Genomic DNA, 6,246 nt, shown 5'->3' with positions numbered 1-6,246 from the left:
ATTTTGCATTAAAAAGTAATAATTTTACGAGAAAAATTGCAATATTACAGAAACAGAAAGAATAAGTCGACACATTGTGAGTGAGAAAAATACATATTCTAGTTTTTTTTGTGTGTTTGTAATTGGTTTGTAATCCTTATTATTTACTTCAAGTTATTACAGTATGTCTCTATATACATATTTATTTATTTTAAATACATTTAGGCCACATTTCAATTTCTGACTCACACTTGTTATTACATATGTTGGCCAGAGGGGGAGCAATTCAAATTGTTACACACACACTTGTTATTTCATATGTTGACCAGAGGGGGGAGCACTTTTAAAACCGACACACAGTCAATTAAAAAAAAAAAACCCTCCTTTTTGGAACCACCCTCATTTTAATAGATTTCACCACCAGGGGTGCAAATGAGACATTCTCTATTAGATGCAATGGTTTTCCGTATTGGGACCATGATTTATGTCCTAACTTGTTCACCGGTCCTCATATGGAAGGTACTTTTCCTTGTTGATGTCTCAAGAAGGGCAGAAATAAAAGAACGAACACCCACACACACATACTGGTATTTTTTTACCTTCTTGAGACCTCTGAAAAATGCCTACCTCTTGAGGACCACCCTAACTTTGATAGATTTCACCACCAGGGGTGAAAATGAAATCTTTATTTTTTGTTTTTTTGCAATGTGCTAAAGGCCGATGACAAATGAGTCACGGACCACAGATGGCCCCTGTGCCATCCAGCTGCAACCCAGCTGTAGAAGCCAACTGTTAATGACCACTATAGTCTGAGTACCGTAGTGTATTTGTTCATCCTATGGTCACATATGGGACGCGGGTTGTCTTACGTCAGCACCGGAAGTCGGAAAATCAGCTGTTCACCTGGCGTTTTTTGGAGGGGATGAATAGGGAAGTCCTTTTTTAGCTTGTTTTATCATATATTTATGCCCTTGCACTTGTCAATGTTTACTTTTGTATGCACATTAAATCAACAAAACAAACCTGACTTTGGAGCAATGTTCACAGACGCTAGTATTTGGCTCTCTATTAGATGCAATGGTTTTCCATATTGGGACCATGGTTTTGGTCCTAACATGTTCACCGGTCCTCATATGGAAGGTACTTTTCCTTGTTGATGTCTCAAGAAATACAAGAACACACACACACACACACACACACACACACACACACACACACACACACACACACACACACACACACACACACACACACACACACACACACACACACACACACACACACACACACACACACATTCTTGTATTTGTTACCTTCTCGAGACCTTCAAATAATGCCTACCTCTTTAGGTCCACCCTTTCTAGATATGTAAATATTTGTATTTACAACATTAATAATATATATATACTATGCAAACATAAAAAAGCTTGTTGTGAAAAATGAGTTGGAATTTCACAAGAAAAAGGTCACAATTTCACAAGAAAAATTTAGAATGTTGACAGTAAAAGTCGTAATTTTACTCAACACAAGTCAAAATTACCAATTTTATAAGGAAAAAGTCGCCACAATGTGAGAAAAAGACTGCTTTTAGTAATATAAAAATATTTGTATAATTTTTTTGTGTGTAATTTGTTTTTAATCTTCATTATTTACTTCAAGTTATTACAGTATATTTTCTTCAAGTTATTACAGTATGTCTCTATTTACATATTTATTTTATTTTTTTTAATTAATTTTGGCCATAGAGGGCGCATTTCAATTTCCTACACACACTTGTTATTACATATGTTGGCCAGAGGGGGAGCACTTCAACTTTTTACACTCACTTGTTATTTCATATGTTGACCAAAGGGGTAGCACTTTTAAAACCGACAGTCAATTTAAAAAAATCCGTCCTTTTTGGGACCACCCTAATTTTGATAGATTTCTCAAGAAGGGCAGAAACACACACACACACACACACACACACACGCACACATGCGCGCACACACACAACACACAGTGACTTCTTGCACTTAGCTAGAAAAGCACTTTATTGAATATCAGATTATGTCCTCTACAGTTAAATGATCCTGATTTTAATACATTAAATAACTTCAGACTTGTTCCCATGTTTAGATAAATAGATCTAGTTTTTTTTTCTTCTTCTAGGTAATAATAATCAAGATACAAAAAAACAAACAAAAAAAAGATATGTGACAACAGGCGTCATGTGACGTGTGCTTCCTCTTTCGTTTGGACATGAAAATACAAAACTAGACTCTTTATGTACAGGGAAGCTATAGGAAGGAGTGTGCTAGTACTGAAGCACAAGAGAGGAGGAATTAAGGGGAGGTGTGGCCTCTTGGGGTCAAGGTGGGGGTCAAAGGTCAGCGTCTGCCTGGTTGTTCAAGTAAAGCACGTGTGAGTGAGTTAAACATGTCCAGTAGAAACAATCATCAGTGTTACATTCCACTCTGTTACATAGTTACTGTAGGGACACATTCAGTAGTACAGGATTTATCACGTGTGTGTGTGTGCGTGTGTGTGTGTTTTGTGTGTGTGTGCGCGCGTGTGTGTGAGTGAGTCAAAAGAACAAGGAGAAGTGTAGGAGGAAATAAAATGTCCTCCATCATATTTTGGCCAATCTCATTAATTACAAACATCATCAATGTGAACTCGCATGTGTGCTTTTGTTACCTCCGCCAAGGAAATTTAAGTTTTTGATACTTTATTTCTTTTCAAGATGGTTAGGAATTTTTTGAAGAAAATTTCCAAAAAACAAACAAAAAGAAAATTTCCAAAAAAAACAAAAAAAAACCAACATGTATATATATATATATATATATATATATATATATATATATATATATATATATATATATATACACACACACGTTGTTTTTTGGAAATTTCCTTCATGTATAAATATATATATATATATATATATATATATATATATATATATATATATATATATATATATATATATATATAAATATATATATATATATATACATACATACATGTTGGCTTTTTTGTTTGTTTTTTGGAAATTTCCTTCATCATATTTGGACAATGTAATAATTTAAACAATATTTGCAATACAACTATAATTAATTTGTTTTAATTAAATGGTTTTAGTATTTTTATTTTACATTATAAAATATATTATTTAAAAAAAAGTATACAATATTTATACATTTGAGGATTAGGAATTTAATATTTTAATTAAAATGTATTTAATTTCTTCCAAAATAAAAATATTCTGAAACTGGTAAAAAAAAAAAAAATTTTTTTTTTTGCATTTTGCCAAAACTGTGCTGTTCCGATAGTTATTGTCACCTTAACATTTTTATATGAATACTTTTCCCAAAAGGAAACTATGTAAAAATATATAAAAATGGCAGTTCCATTTCATGAATATCTATAAAATACTGTTTTAATATATTATTTGTTGATTAACTTTATCAAAAATGTTCCTATGAATAATTTTCCCAAATAAAAAAAAATAAAAAAATACTATGAAAATGGCAGTTCCATTTAATGAATATCTATAAAATATTTTATTAATAAATTATTTTGTGCTTAACATTATCAAAATCTTCATATGAATAATTTCCCTAAATAAAAATAATTTTAAGATACTATGAAAATGGCAGTTCAATTTCATGAATATCTACCAAATATTTTATTAATAAAATATTTTGTGGCTAACTTTATCACAATATTAAAAACAAGATTAGATAAGTGAAAAAAAAAAAAAAAAAAGTAATCTCCATGTGTCAACAAACATTTAAAGAGCATTTCCTGTGTGTGTGGCGGGTGAGAAAAGGTATGTAAGCCTTGGCGGAAGTGTGTGATGTGTGATTTCAGGGTTGTGCTGCGCTGGCCTGCAGACGCAGTGAGGTGCACGTCACGGTCCAGCCACAAGTGCACAAATACAGTAGCTGTTATTAACACATTAACTGGTTAATGTTGGCGTGACGGTGCAGCATGTACAGTAAGTCGGAGGTTGGAAAAGTGAAACCAAAATAAAAATGAAGCAAGTCCTGCAAACATTCTAAAACCTCGGGCGGGACCAGCAGCTTCGAGGTCTTTAAAAAACGAAAAATTGAATTGTCAGGTGACAAATATCCAGCTGACAAAGCACTTCCTGCTCTTTTAGTACCAGATGGATCGTGCACACTGCAAAAACTGAAATCTAAGTAAGATTAAATATCTCAAATAAGGGTGATATTTGGTTATTTTCTGTCTGATAAGATAATTCTTCTCACTAAGCAGATTTTATGTTAGAGTCTTTTACTTGTTTTAAGGGTTTTGGTCCTAAATGATCTCAGTAAGATATTACAGCTTGTTGCTGAGATTTTATGACCTTTATTGAGTAAAACATGCTTGAAACTAGAATATCAACTGTTGCAAAGCCGTGTCATCAACACTCGCAAGTATAAAACTACTTTTTTAAAGTAATAATTTCTTACTTCAAGCATGAAAAAAAAAATAATGATGCCGAGCGCATATCATTATGTCAAGATAATGGCACCAGCATTTACTTAATTTAAGAATATTTTTCAAAATATTGAGCAAAAAGGTCAAAATTTGTTTTCTACCAAGAAAAGTGCACTTGTTATTAGTGAGAATATATTTATTTTAAGGTATTTTTGGGTTCATTGAGGTTAGCTAATTTTACTTGTTTTGGAAAGTCTTGACAAGCCGAATTTTCTTGTTTTATTGGCAGATAATTTTGCTTAGTTCAAATAAAATACCACTCATTTTTGTATTTTTTTTTCTTGTTTTTGAACACTGACTTTTTGCAGTGCAGGAGGCGTCTAGACTGGCTTTGGTCCAAATAATAGTGCATTTGCACACATTTTGAGGCTTTTCTAATAGGAGGTTTGCATTAAATGTGCTGTGGAGACATTTGTACGGCTCAACACGGACCACAAAATGACGAGTAAAAGTCAACATTTTCGTAAAATCTGGATGGTAGCCAATAGAGATGCGCGGTTTGCGGACACAACCGCGGAGTCCGCGGATTATCCGCGGATCGGGCGGATGAAATTAAAAAAACTAAGATTTTATCCGCTCGCGGGTCGGGTCGGGCGGATTAATTTTTTTTTTTTTTTTTTTTTTTTTGCGGGTGGCAGTTAAACCAATTGGGAAATATATATACATAGTTAAATGTTGTTACCCACATACGAAAAACGAGCAGGCACCTGCTGCATATGCCACAACAGAAGAAAAAAAAAGAAAAGAGATGGACACTTTTACGGAACGGAGAAGGGACGCCTCGCCGGGGTCCGGGACCGAGGCCCCTTCCCCCGAGAGGGCCCCACCGGGAGCCGTAGCTGAGGCGATCCGCGAGAAGGGCCCGACGCACGTCCAGGGTCACTACCGCGCCCACCGCACCGACACCCCGCCTCGTCCGCTTTCGCCGCGGCCGGCGTCACGCGCAGCAGGTAAGCAGCTTACCTGCCCGCCACCCCCGTGGCCGGGGGCTCGTAACATGGGTCACTCTGCGCGCTCCGCCCGCGCAGCTTACCTGCTTGCCACCCCTGTTGCCGGGGGCGCGTAACAGGGGTCACTCCGCGCGTAGTGCGCTCATGAAAGGGGTGGGGCTCACCCTGGTTGATATAGAGAGCAGGACGGTGGCCATGGAACCCGCTAAGGGAGTGTGTAACAACCCACCTGCCGAATCAACTAGCCCTGAAAATGGATGGCGCTGGAGCGTGGGCCCATATCTGGCCGTCGCCGGCAGCGAGACGCGCTTGGAGGTGCGCTCAGCGCGGCTCCCATATGATTGCGCACTGGTGTGCGTCTGGGTCGTGACAGCGTGGCACGCGAATGTCTGTGCATTGGATCAGTCTCCTTTCTTTAACAGGCAAAAGCTTTATAACCTCACCATACCTGCCAACTTTTAAATCAGAAAAACCTAGTAGCCAGGGTCCAAGGGCCGCAGGCCCCGGTAGGTCCAGGACAAAGTCCTGGTGGAGGGTTCAGGGCTTCGCCCCCCGACGCAAAATGACTATTAGCATTCAGACAGGTTAAAATGTTGCTAAAACCATCACTTTTCTATCAGTCACAGTGACTTTTCAAAACAAAAATATTACAGCAAAAATCATATGGGTTGATTGACATGTTTATTCTGTAAGCTAACTTCAATAGTTTGAAATTATTTTGACAGTTAATGCCAGTTATCCTGTCAACCTTTCACAAGACTTCAATTTGTTAATTGAAAGTATAAATAGTATAAACACTTTTTACAGTATGTCGTGCTGTGAAATACAG

Source organism: Nerophis lumbriciformis, linkage group LG06 (genome assembly GCF_033978685.3).
Source record: "Nerophis lumbriciformis linkage group LG06, RoL_Nlum_v2.1, whole genome shotgun sequence".
Classification (NCBI taxonomy): domain Eukaryota; kingdom Metazoa; phylum Chordata; class Actinopteri; order Syngnathiformes; family Syngnathidae; genus Nerophis; species Nerophis lumbriciformis.
Note: the sequence above shows the minus strand (reverse complement) of the source record.